The 14156-nt window shown below is 40.2% G+C and overlaps 1 long non-coding RNA gene across 1 annotated transcript in view; it reads left to right on the top strand.

Annotated features, from left to right (window-relative positions):
• The first annotated feature begins 4064 nt into the window (after positions 1-4064).
• LOC308103309 overlaps positions 4065-14156 on the top strand; it is a 41993-nt gene continuing 31901 nt past the window's right edge. Inside the window, exon 1 of the long non-coding RNA XR_013934718.1 lies at positions 4065-4468. This is a non-coding gene — a long non-coding RNA (uncharacterized lncRNA). The remainder of the gene's footprint in view (positions 4469-14156) is intronic.

The following is a 14156-nucleotide window of genomic DNA, read 5'->3' as shown; positions in this document are numbered from 1 at the left end:
TAAAAAGTCACATAACTGCTTGGCGACTGCTTTCTCAAGGATTTTAGAGAGAAATGGAAGGTTCAATATAGGTCTATAGTTAGCCAAAATGCCTGAGTCGAGAGTAGGCTTCTTGAGGAGAGGTTTGATGACAGCTACCTTAAAGGACTGTGGTACGTAGCCCGTCACCAGGGACATATTGATCATATTGAGTAGGGATGCACCAACCGGGGTCAGGACCTCTTTAAGTAATTTAGTTGGGACTGGATCCAAGAGACAGGTCGTTGGTTTGGAAGATGTGATCATTAAAGTGAATTCGGAGAGCTCGACCGGAGAGAAACTGTCCAAATATACACTGTGTCGCACAGCCACCTCTGAGGATACCACATCGGAGGGTGGTCCAGCAGGGGTCGAGAGCAGTAGGTTATCAATACTATCTCTGATAGTATTGATTTTACCATTGAAAAAATTCATGAAATCATTGCTGCTAAGGGATATAGGAATACGTGGATTAGTAGAGTCATGACTTTTTGTCAATTTGGCTAGAGTGTCAAAAAGGAACCTATGGTTGTTTTTGTTTTCTTATCTTATATAATATATATTTTGAGGGGGGGGGGGGGGGTCCCTGGAACACAAAATTGAGATGGGGGTCCGTGGCCTAATACATATAATTTTGGGGGTCCTTGACACGAAAAAGATTGAGCACCACTGATATAGAAACATACGTTCTTCAGAAAACTGTTGGGATTTAGGAGACATTTGTAGAATCGGCTTCAGGTCTTAATGGGTTAAACATGACGGTGTTTAATGTTTGTTCTTATTCATTGTTGTCCCTATTACTATAACATGAGACATTGTGAGTATTTAATTTTTGAAGGTTGTGTTTCAGAACCATTTCAGATGGGTTTTCTTTCAGACACAGTTTCCGTTCCGTTTGTTTCTCTCTTTCTTTACAGTTGGAGCACATTCCAGTTCCTAATAACTTCATTGTCCGAAGAAAAAAAAGAAAGAAAGACCTTATTATATAAATACGAATATACCACAAGTTATACTTTTATAGAAGGTCTTTTTTTAGGCGCTATGCGTCAACATGGTTGTTTTGGAAGCAATTAAATGTGTTTTATGTTTAACGGAGTAGTTCACCGCAAAAAAAATATTATCTATCAATTTCACACGCCGTGAAGCCTTGAATTCATGGAGATTTGTTTGTTGTTTTTGTCGCATTCTTGAGGAATGACTCGGGAACGCGACAAAAACTAAAAAAACTCGAATTCAAGGCTTCATGGGGTGTGTAATTGATAGAAAATAACTAATTTGGTGGGTGAACTACTTTATTTTCTTTATTTAGTTGTTTTTGTGAGGATAAGCTACAGTATTGTTTTGAACCTTTTTATTTCGGGCAGTTTTTAGAAGTTTGTAACAGATTCTATGATCCTGTCGATGTCTCTTTGCTGCCCCAAGCGTGACGGTCTAAACCTCGCGGTGCAGCTCGTCATTTAAAAAAGAGAAATGTGTTTTCTGGATGGGCTAAATTGTCGAGTCAATTGGACTGAAAGACGGCCTATTTAAATCGGTGGCCGATGGATCGGAGCAGCTCCACGAAAACATAAAAACAAACCTCTGATCGTAATGAAAGCGCGTAGAATGTCATTCTGTCTCGCTGTCCGCTTAAAGTGGTTCAGTAGTCCGTTATAATAGTCTGTTTGTGGAAGTTTTTTTTATCCACAATAAAGGCCTCTGGGGTCTTTGGGTGAAAGTAAAACATTGATAATCTGTCGCCGTCGGGGACAGAAACCTCATAACTCCACGTGTTTGTTTCACAAATCGATGCTACTTCGTCATGCTAACAGTGTCACACCAAAGTAGCAACACGTCGCTGATCTACAGGCTCACGACTTGTCCACGGTGCCACGCGTCGGGAGCTTGTAGCTCTGCTGTTTTTTGTTGTTGTTGCTGTTTTTTGAAAATGTTCTTATTTCAACCCTCTTGAAATGTGGGTGTTCTGACTCTGTTCCCCCCCCCCCCACTCGGATGCTATCAATGCATTGAATGGGACATTATCACGTTTTATCAGACCATTGAATGGGCCAAGTTGGCGACATACTGACCACATTACATTCATTGGGTGACCTACCGACGGAGATGACTTCTATAAAGATAGTTTTGGTTTGGGACCATGACGGAGGCCGCGCAGTCTCAAGCGAACCGGAACTACGTGAGGGACCGCCGAGCGATGCTAAAGCGAGCGAGTTGCCGTCCCCAGCGTTGCGACGTTCGCTTTGAGCCTACTCAGCGCCGTTGGAGTTATTATACAGGGTTCCCACGGTCATGAAATTCCTGGAAATATTTTGAAATTATAAAAACAAGTTTTCCAGGCCCTGCAAAAAGGTTTGAAATGAATCAAATGTTTTGGAAAATCTTTGGCTATCGTGTCTGTCTGGTGGAAACCTCATATGTCCAGGATAAAAATTATAAAATGGCAACAGTAGCAGATCTACAAGCTCGAAACGCGTCGCTTCGCGCCGCGTTTCGAGCTTGTAGATCTGCTACTGTTGATGCTTTTGTGTGACGCTGTATGATTTCACGAAAAAACACAAAAAGTTAAACTACGGAGATAAGAGGTTTCTGCCCGACAGCAACAAAATACATCGTTTTTGTCTTAACATTACGTGAAAGATGGGTAAAATGCAGTGCTACTCCATACGTTGTTAGCTTGTAGATCTGTTCTTTTTGTCCCGCGACACCTGCGCTCGAGTCTGTCTCGGGGCATCGATGACACACTGGTTTAAGAGTCTCATTATTTGCACTGTATGATTTCTATAGTCCTGGAAATGGGGTAAAATACTTTAGAAAAGTTTTGAAAATTCATTGTTAACACATTGAGTGCCAAAAACGGTCCGGACCGTTTTTGAGAAGCCATGCGTTGTGTGCCAAAAACGGTTATGACCGTTTTTTTTTTTCTTCTCAGCACCAAGAGATATCATTTTTCGAAGATTTAGACTCCAATCCACTTCCTGGTTAACTTATGACTTCAAAAGCCTGTATCTTGGCTCCTGTGTACTTTTTTTTAAAAATATGTATGTATTTTGGACTATTTTCGACTATTTTCAACTGGCTGCAACTATGGAACGGATTACCTAATGTTTTAAATTTTTTCCCCCCGATTGTACGAGACCTCTATGTGTGTAATGAGGGGATCACCTTGAGGACGGTGATCACTGAAAATATTTTGTGACTACTTGAAAAAGGTTCAAAAATGGTTAAAAATCCAGGCACCGACTGTACCCTGTTTTTAAAAAACCCTGGCACTCAATGTGTTAAAAATGTGTGTGAACCCTGTATATACCGATAGGCACAGAATGGTAAATCATGTTGTAGTGACTGCTCTGCCTCCGAGTAGGTCAGTATCTCCTGATAACCAGTATCTCCTGATTACGCCCAATGAATGGTCTGATAAATGGCGGGTAGGTCAGTATGTCGCCTACGTCCCCCATTCCATGGTCTGATAAAACGTGATAACGTCCCATTCAATGCATTGATAGCATCCGAAGCCGGTGGGTCCCCTCTATAGTGCGTAGCAAAAGATCCTGAAAGGGGGCGGGCGTCAACACGTGTCATTTGGTAGCGGCGGACATCTTGGTGGGGGATAAACAGGGTGACGGAACATTGACCCCCACCAGTATGTCTGCAGCTACCATGCCCCCCCCCCCCGTGGTGAAGACGATACGTTGCCAAGCACTATAGCTGTATCCCATGTAAACACTCAAGTCTGTGTTCCTGTTCCGTTTCCCTTCATTTGTTTTATTTCATTTCAAACCGTTGGGCAGTGGTGGAAAAAGTACTCAAATTCTTTACTTAAGTAAAAGTACCAATACTGTAATATAAAAATACTCTGTTACAAGTAAAAGTCCAGAATTAAATATTTACTGAGTAAAAGTACAAAAGTATTGGCATCCAAATGTACTTAAAGTACCAAAAGTAAAAGTACTAAATATTTGAAAATAGCCGATCTACAAGCTCACATCGCGACGCGTTGTGAGCTTGTAGATCGGCTATTTTCAAATAGCCTAGGTATAAAATATGGCTATAGTGGTTAATGTATGTTTTATAATATGATAATTTATATCTGAAAAGTAACTAGTAACTAAAGTTTTCAAATAATTGTAGTGGAGTAAAAGTACAATATTTGCCTCTGAGATGTAGTGGAGTAGAAGTAAAAGTATTGGAAATTGGAAATACTCAAGTAAAGTACAAATTCCTCAAAATGTTACTTAAGTACAGTACTTAAGTAAATGTACTTAGTTACTTTCCACCACTGCCGTTGGGACTCTGGCAGGCCAAAAGTACAGAGCTGTGTGGGAGACTCTCACTGTATGTAAAAAATAACTAAACAAAAAAAGGACTTTGATCCGTTTTCCAGAAACAAAAGAAATAACCTAATCTTGGTGGTGTTGTTTTTGTTTTCCTTTTTATTACTTTCTACTTTAGTGTACTTTTTTTTATGTTCAGCAGCACGGGGAGAGGATGGTTTGTCCGCGATCAGGGTGCATGTTCTCCCCAACACACACACACACACACACACACAAACACACACGCGATCCTCCTGTAATTGTGTTCAGAGAAGGCGTAATGCGAACGGGTAAATATTGTACTCCTTGAAGTATTTATCGCTCTGCAATAGAATGTAGCATCAGTGAATTTTTTTACGCTGTTCGGAGAAAAAAAAAAACAAGTGCAGTGAGGTAAAATACCAGAGCGCCACATTCTTCTTCTTCTACCCTCCCGTCGACGGAAATGCCAAGAGGTCGCCGACCTTTTGACCCCGTATAACCCCGGGGCCGGACGCCTGGGTTTTTTGGGAACTAAACTACCCTGATGATTATTCTGCCACTTTTGTTTACAAAGGAACTGTCATTGTAAATGGGAAGAAAAAAAATTATATTATTTGTATTTAAAAAACATTTCAAATAAAATAACTTTTAAATGAGGCGGGTTCTCTTTGTGTTTTTATTCCACGCAGTGGTGAGGTAAAACGTTTGGTTCTTAGAAGGATCCCTGGATAATGAATGAGCGTTATATGTCTTAATATATTATAATATCCCTCGACAACTATCCCTCGACAACTAGAAAAAAACACCTTAACTCTTACCCTGCCAGAGTTTTTTCAGAAACAGTCTGTAGCCTGCCAGGGTTTTGACCGATTTTGGTACCTTTTCGCATAGCCACAAAATATTTTTCTCAAGTATGATTGATCCCCAGAAAATTTCTAATCACAGATGAGATTCAGGTGTGGTTTCACAAATGTCAACGAGGTCAATTTGACCTTGTTGTCATGTGTTGTTTGACGTTTGAAAATAGCTCAAAACCAGTAGTTTCAAACCAAAAAACATTGTGAATTGTTTGTCCGTTTCAATTTTAACATTGAAGTGGATGGAGCAGCAAATCTTTGGAAATTGTTATCTCCTTATTCGTTTGGAATATCGAAAAGGTGTCAATACTAAATAATTAGAGAATCTTTTTAGATTCTTTTTTTTTTTGAAAAAAGTTTTTTTTTTTTTTTTTTCCCAGGACGTTTATAAACGTCTTTGGCAGTTATAGAGTTAAATATTTTATTTAACCCTTTAAGATTGGGAACGGCATCTGTGTCATTTTAGATTTCTTTGGCTATTCAAAAATACAGAGTGAGCTATGAGCTTGTAGATCTGCTATTTCTGAAAAAAAACAAAATTTGCAAATCTTTTGTAAAATATTTTGTTCCAGGGACCCCCCCAGAAGCAAATATTTGAGTTAAAAATGTTCGCTTTAAAAAATATATTTATTCAAAGATTTGCACAAATGTTCACGATTTCTCAAAAATAGCAGATCTACAAGCTTTGAATAGCCCAAAAAATCTTAAAATGTCATCGAAACAATTTTTTTTATCGTTTTATTTGCGCATGCATTTCATTCATTCCATAGGGCTGGACCACACACAGACAAATGACATCATCAACCTGCGACGGGTGTTGTCCCGCTTGAGTAAAAGGTCAACTATTTCTAAAATATATATAACATGTTTTTACCCGCTTAGCGAAAGCTGCGGGTCTATGAAGAGGCAGACCTATGACTCATCATTCGACAAATTTGCATTCGACAGATTCATTTGCATTCGACAGATTTGTTCGACAGATTTGCGTCATTGGCTGTCGTTTAAGCCAATGGGATACTTTCCCATACTCTGAACGGGCGGCCTCGTCCTCCCAAGCTATGGGACTATGCAGTCCTCCGAGCGCTAGCCGAATTTGGCTAATAGTTAGCTTGTATGATGTTACTAACTAACTGTTTTTAGCCAAGCGCGCTAATGTCCGCTCCCCATTAGTTATCGACGCAATTCGCGTTATTACTCTCGTAATTTTCATGTATTGTACATCCCAAAATAAAATTTATTAACCATGTTATGGTGCTGTGATGACTTTATATTTTCTCAACATAATACTGTCTTTCACACGGGCCTTGGAAAAGAGGATCACTTCCGCCACTTTCTTCTTCGTTCGTCTAAACAATGACACGGTTGCCAGATTTTTAGAGAAAAATAAGCAACAAGGTCAATGAAAACAAGCCCAAAGACTTAAGTGACTATTAGGCTACATGAGCACTTTAAACCTATATGCATCGGCTATTTGATAATAGACGACTTGGCAATAGCCGATCTACAAGCTCACAACAAAATAATAACAAATAACAAGCAACTACCTACATTTACAAGCAACTTCACAGAAAACAAGGTCGCTTGTAATTAGTATACATGGCAACACTAGTACGAGTACCTTTCCCACCACTGTTGCTGTTTTTAACATGACTGCCCTGTTTACAAATGAATGAATACACACTACAACCAAGGTTACTGTAGCAACATTTTTCATGTAAGGTATGACGCTAAAATCAGCTGCATTTTATCAGAAAAAAAGCAGATCTACAAGCTCACAACGCATCGCCGCCTTGTGAGCTTGTAGATCTGCTATTTTTTATTATGACGTTTTATTGAATACTTCATTTACAAAAGACATTAATGAAACCAAATGGACCCATTTGGGTTTTTCTTTCATGTAAGCCAGTAGTGAAAAGGGCAAACTTGCAGTTATGCATTACAACTCAAGCCTAGCTGTTTCAAACAGTGAAATCAAAAGACAAGTTGTGAGCTTCACTTTTATAAAGGGTTAGGGTTACATTGCAGTATTGATACTTTTACTTAAGTAAAACATTACAGTACTTTTTCCACCACTGTTGATGTTTTTAACATGACTGCCCTTACGCTACCTGTATTCTATGGACTCACTTCGTCTATTGTGAAAATAGTTTCTTTCTTTCATACATAAATGAATACTAACTGGTCACCACCGGTCTTTTGTCCAGGAACAATGCATACAACACTATCAACCAGTCCTCCTGGGTGTGTGTGTGTGTGTGTGTGTGTGTGTGTGTGTGTGTGTGTCTTCATTTTTGTTGTTCATACATTTCTAAGTGAAACACTGTAGTTTTGACTTGGGTAAGGGTAGGCTACATTATGAAGTAACTATATCAGCTGGTGAAAATAGCAGATCTGTGAGATTGTAGATCAATTATTTTCACTATCATTGATATTGTACACACACACACACACACACACACACACACACACACACACACACACACACACACTTTATATTGGTAGCCAACCAATGAACCTCTGTGGAGTTATTTTTGTTGCATTCGAATGGCTGAGATTTTATTTTAATGACAACTTTTACATTTTGTGCTGCAGATTGGGGCAAAAATAGCCTGCCGCAAGCGGGTATATTATGACTTTGTCATTTCTTGTTTATTTTATTTTAATTGTAGCGGCCAATTATAATGTATTAAGGCATATGAGGCTCATTAGCCAGGGATCCTTTAAAAAAATATGTTCCTGTCAAGGACCCCCATCTGAAATGTATTTTGTGCGCCAGGGACCCCTTTACAAGATCTGTCTGTTTCCGAGTTATTTGGAAAATGGCAAGCTCATGTCTCAATGCGAGGCGTTCTGAGCTTGTAGATCTGCTATTTTCAAATGGTCTTATGTATAGTATTAATGGTTCTGATGCTCCTCCAGAGCAGTGGTTTTCAAGGTGGGGTCCACTCAAAGTGGTGTGTGTGTTGGGGGGGTCCTCAGCAAAATGTGTTAACTCATTAAGACCTAGAACGACGCATCTGTGTCACTTTAGATTTATTTGGCTATTAAAAAATTGCAGATCTACAAGCTCATAGCGCGGCACCGAGCTATGAGCTTGTAGATCTGCTATTTATGAAAAATCTTGGAAATTTTTTTTTTTAGATTTTTAATGGGTTAATACAGCATCACAGTCATTTTAACCACTTTATGCATTCATTTGTTGGCTTCTCAATTTCCGCACCCGAATACATATCAATGTGGGGGCACGAAAAAGATTGAGAACCCACACTCACTACTCCAGAGTCCATCTCAGTGGTTTTAGTAGTTTTGACAACAGACCAGCACAGCCCGGTCGGAGGTAATTGATCATTGGAGGCTCCAATTATCAAAGATTTGACCTATATTTTGTAAAGAAAAAAAATAATTGTGTGTGTGTGTGTGTGTGTGTGTGTGTTATAGATATAAAACATCAATCCATTGAACTAACTAGCAACATTAATATAAATCCATTGAACTAATGGAGTGATAAATGTAACATTGTGTTCATGTTTACCCCCCCCCCCCCCAAAAAAAAATAGATAAATAAATACAAAAAAATAATCATAGTTGAACTGGGGACCCCTCCAAAATAATCATAGTTGAACTGGGGACTCCCAAAATAATATTATTTGAACGGGGGACACCCCCCCCCCACCACCCTGTAGGCACTACTTTTAATGTGACTCGGTACCACAGCTAAATAACGTGAAAATAGCCAAACTACAAGCTCAGTGTGAGACGTGGTGAGCTTCTAGATCAGCTATTTACACAATGATTGCTTGTAAAAAAAAAAAAGATTAATTAAAAATATTAGTTTTATAAATAATGTGTGTGTATACACGTGTAAGATGGTTTGTTTACTGTCGAGTTAGAACATGAGAAAATGCAATATTAAGCTAATCATCTGGAGACCACCCACCCACCCACCCACCCCCCCTACCCCCCCCCCCCCAAATAGGGGACCCTCAGTTTGGGAACCACTGGTTTAAATGATGATGTCCTTGTACTCTGCACTGTAAATCCTATGCTTACCTTTGACTAATAACAGGAAAAGAAAGACGGGTTCAAGTCCCGATGGCCTTTGCTGCATGGCACTCCCTCCATCTCTCTCTCTCCATTTCCTGTCAGCCTGCTGTCCTGTCAATAGAGAGTATGTACTGAGTGGCCAAACATGGAGCGTTGGCAGTGGCGTAGCTTACGTAGGGTTGCTGGGTTATGAGGACCCATACGCAGGATTTCACAGCGAGGCGAGGATCATTATCTTCTGGCTCCTCTTAGCACCAAACGGCGTGGAGAAAGTGAAAGAAGACAGAACTATTGCCGAAAAGCGCCGAAATGTAGAAGCAGCGAGCTGCTGAAGGAGCGCTAAAACAGTCCCGGGGGGGGGGGGGGCCTTTTGATCTGAAAACCCATGCGGAAAAAGGTCCGTCTACGCCACTGAGCGTTGGGAGTTTGGAAGCGCTCGTTGAAATCACTCAACGGTCCTACTGTACGTACAGTACCACCTGTTTCTAAATGTCACACGATGCAGGAGGCAGCAGGACTTTGTGTTATTGAAAACAAGCGCTTCCAAACCCTGACATGCTCTACTCAGAGTTAATTATTGAGTTCTTCTACTTTAAACAATAAGGGTGCCAATATGGTCCAATAGTGGGGCGGCCATAGCTGAGTGGTTAGTGAGCCCGCCTAGGGAGCCAGAGGCCCTGGTTGCCCCAGGTACGATTCCAGGCCAGGCCAGCACATGTGTCGATGAAATGAAATTTGTCCCTGAGCAAGACTCTTAACCCCTAATTGCTCACAGGCCCTCATTGTAAACAAACCCGCAAGGACTTTCATGAACGACCTGTTAAAAGGAATTATCCTTATAGTGGTTGCCATGTTTTGTGAAAGGATTTCAAGGATCCGCCAAGGAGGGAGAACCTGCTATTTTTTAATCAAGGATCAAGAAAGGTTTTATTTGTCACCACCAACACGCAGTCGTGGAAAGTAACCCAACGAGCCCCACAATGTGTCGCGATTGTGAGCTTGTAGATCTGCTATTTTCAAAAGCTTTGTTTACATTTGAAAACTTGAACTGGGACGTTCTGCATAATGAGTACTTTTACTTTTGGCACTTTAAGTACATTTTGATGCCAAATTGCCAATACTTTACTCAAGTAAATTTGTAATTCCGGACTTTTACTTGTAACAGAGTACTTCTACATTGCAGTGCTGATTACTGGAGTAAAACATTTGAGTACTTGTTCCACCGCACTGCCACAGTTATATTACCACTAGAAAGAGAGTGGAGGAGTTTTCTGGGTGAAGGTTTCTACCGCTGCTGGTTTTGAGGTGTGCGTTAGGCGATTGTATAGGTTTCACCTCTGGTTTCCTGTTTCCTGTTTCACGTGTGGCGTTGTTTCAAACAGCCCTTCAGTCTCTGCAGCGGAACAACTAAAGGTAAAACAATCAGACAATGACATTAATATTGTTTAAAGCCTCACTTTGTTATAGGATCCAAGATGGCGCCACGTACGGCTGCTTCGTCTTGCACTCCTCTCAGGCAATGCAGTTTTTTACTTTTTTGAATGTCTTTTTTTATATTTGTATAAGCCTCACTTTGGTTTTATGCACATGTACATTTGATGATGCTCTTTTTAATGTTTTTCTGTTTTTGCACTCTTTATTTTCTTTAAATCTTTTTACGATTTCTATCATTATTCTGTTGTTATTACCTATGCTGCTGAGAGAGAGAGAGAGAGAGAGAGAGAGAGAGAGAGAGAGAGAGAGAGAGAGAGAGAGAGAGAGAGAGAGAAAAAAAATAAAATATCCATTTCAGGGTTAGGGTGAGTGCAACTTGCTAGCTTGTTTGTGTGTGTGTGCGCTCTTGAGCATGCAAAGGTGCCTGCCTACATGCAGGCACACACCGGCACCGTGCATCTCCAAAATGATTCCCCTAGTTTAAAACTTGTTTAGTTTGGTATTATCGTTTTGTTGCTTTTGGTATAATAATCGTTTGGTATGTCCATTTTCTATTGTAACTGGCGAAACTAAACTAATTGATTTGCATTATGTTTTATATTATATATTTTGTATTTTTTATAAACACGGCTAGTTTTGGAAAGTCTGGTGACACGAGGTTACCGGGGAGGAGCAGTGACTTTGCAGGGCAGACGCGCGCACACACACACACACACACACACACACACACACACACACACACACACACACACACACACACACACACACACACACACACACACACACACACACACACACACACACAGAGAGAGAGAGAGAGTCACTGACTCACTGCGCAATTTCTTATTAAGTAAAGAAAGTAAGGCAAGCCCCCCCCACCCACAAACTGTATGAAACTACTGTTTCAGGAGGTAGAGCAGGTCGTCCAATGGTCGGCGGTTCGAATCCCGGCTCCTCCTGTCCACATGTCCAAGTCCTTGGGGAATACACTGAACCCTAGAATGCCTCCAATGAGTCGGTCGGCGCTAGCGTTGCCACCATTGGTGTGTGAATGTGGGAAAAGTGAGGACGCTGGCGTTGACTGTTTGCCGCTTCAACTCCCAATGCCCCCCCCCCCCCCCTGTATGAATGAATGAACCATTGTGAAGCGCTATGAGTACGTTTTAGTACTTAGAAAAGCGACATGAGGGGCACGGTGGCGCCTGCAGTAACTTCTTTGTCTCTTCTGGGCAGCCAATCACGGTCCTGCAGTCACTGCTTGTGGTCCTTAACTCCCTGCTGGATTTACTGTTTCACTGACCAGTTAAATCTTTCCCCCAACTCCCGGACCCGCCCCCGTCAGCAGCGGCAAATCTAGGTCCTGTATTTATTGTTTCACTGACCAGTTAAATCTTTCCCCCAACTCCCAGACTCCATTCCTAGATGAGGAAGTAGGAGGAGCATGATGAAACGGCACAGAAAGGATTAAATCAAAATAAAGATTGATTTGATTGATTTGTACACTTTGTCAGCTTGTTCTTTTGTCATTCCATGGTACATCATGATCTAGTAATTGTATTCGGGTTTTTTTACATAACCTGCAGTCCATTTGGAAATTAGTTGGCTGTTCATTGCAAGAGGAAGTTACAATCTTTTCTATTTTGATTAGCTTACTGCCTTCAAAGTACCCAGGCTGTGCTCCAGTATTTTATTTATTGTGGGTAATGTATTTGAGAACAGCAAAACCGATCATGTATGAGTTTATAGCCCTGAAACATGACTGTCATATCGTGACCGACCGTCATGGATGAGCTCAACTTGGTATTTAAACGTTCTCCCTTTTTGGTCCGTACATCTACATGAACGTTCATATTCCAAATATAAAGTGCTTACCCCATGGCTACGGATTTTACAATTATGTACGTTTCCTCAGAAGTACCCGAATATTCGGAATTGTTAAATAAAAAGCATTTTAATCCGATTGGTGGCCATTTTCCCCTTATTTTCTTCATATGCTTTCAACTACGTGACCCTATCGGCTGGGAGGTGTATTGCACTCTGGTACATTATAACTCTATGAGAAAATGGCCACCAATCGGATATTTTAATCCGATCGGTAACATGTGTGGCCATGAGCTAAGCACTTTATTTTTGAAATATGAACGTGTATATAGATGTATGGAGCAAAAAGGGAGAAAGTGCAAACACCAGGTTGAAGTTCATCCATGACCGTAACATATGACCGTCATGGCTGGCGTTTGTTTTCCAAGTATTTCCAATTTTCAGTACTTTTACTTCTACTCCACTAAATCTGATCTCAGAGGCAAATATTATACTTGTACTCCACTACAATTATTTGAAAACTTAAGTTAAGTTGTACATTTGGATTATTATTACAGAACATACATTAACCACTTCAGCCCTATATACATTTCATCCATTTGAAAATAGCAAATCTATAAGCTCACAATGATGTAGGCTATCACTACATAACTAAAAGAGTTTATGAGTTAGGGTATCAACAATATATTAGGGTAACATGCTATGGTTTAAAACATGTTCTAAACCATAGCATATGTTAACCTAGAACAGGGGTCTTCATAAGGGGGTCCTCATAGTTACTACAGTACAGGGGGTCCGCCAAATCTATTTGAGATTTTCTCTCTTTTTTTTTCTTCTTTTTTTTCTCACTATAACCAGCATCTGGGGGGTACATTCACTGAAAATAGCCGATCTACAAGCTGACAACGCGTCATGCTGCGATCTGCTGTTTGTGGTAGGCTAAGTAAGACTGCATGGCTCATTTGCATATCCTCGTGAATTTTAAGTAGCCATGCGGTCTTCATTTAGGCTACTTGTAATAGAGTATTTCTGTATTGCGGTATTGATACTTTTACTTAAGTAAAAAGTTTGAGTACTTTTTCCACCACTGATTACTAGCAATAACTTGGATAACAATGACACGATTGCAAAATGTCGGCTATTTATTACAGTTACATTATAGTTAGGTTAGGGGAAACAAGAGTTCGTCATAGTGTCAACATTATATTAAGCTAAATATAATGTAGGCTACCTATAGAGTCACTTAGACAGGCAAGACAGAGTTAAAGGGATGTTTCACTTTCAAAAAAACTTTTGGTCATTTTATCATCTACTCAGGCCTTTGTGAACCCCCCAGACAGTTTTTAGGTTGCTTGATTCAATATTTAGATATTTGATATAAATTTTATCAGACACGCCCCCTTCCTATACAAACCCATTGTAACTTCAAACTCCATTTTAACCATGTTAGATTCATCAAAAACACCCGTCCTTGGTTCTGGTGACTCGTTCCGGTAGGAGACACAAAGAGTCTCCTTTGTAACTCCTACCGGTCCGCTGGTCATCAAATTATTGTCTTAGGAATGAGACAAAAACAAAAAAATATCCATGAATTCAAGTGTCCATGGGGTGACTAATACATTTGTTTTGGGGTGAACTATCCCTTTAAGAGAGACAAACCATAGACATAGAGTGTTGACTATGAGGCCAG

The sequence above is a fragment of the Gymnoscopelus braueri genome (genome assembly GCF_963280865.1).
Source record: "Gymnoscopelus braueri genome assembly, chromosome: 16".
Classification (NCBI taxonomy): Eukaryota; Metazoa; Chordata; class Actinopteri; order Myctophiformes; family Myctophidae; genus Gymnoscopelus; species Gymnoscopelus braueri.
Note: the sequence above shows the minus strand (reverse complement) of the source record. Positions and strands in the feature narration are given on the sequence as shown.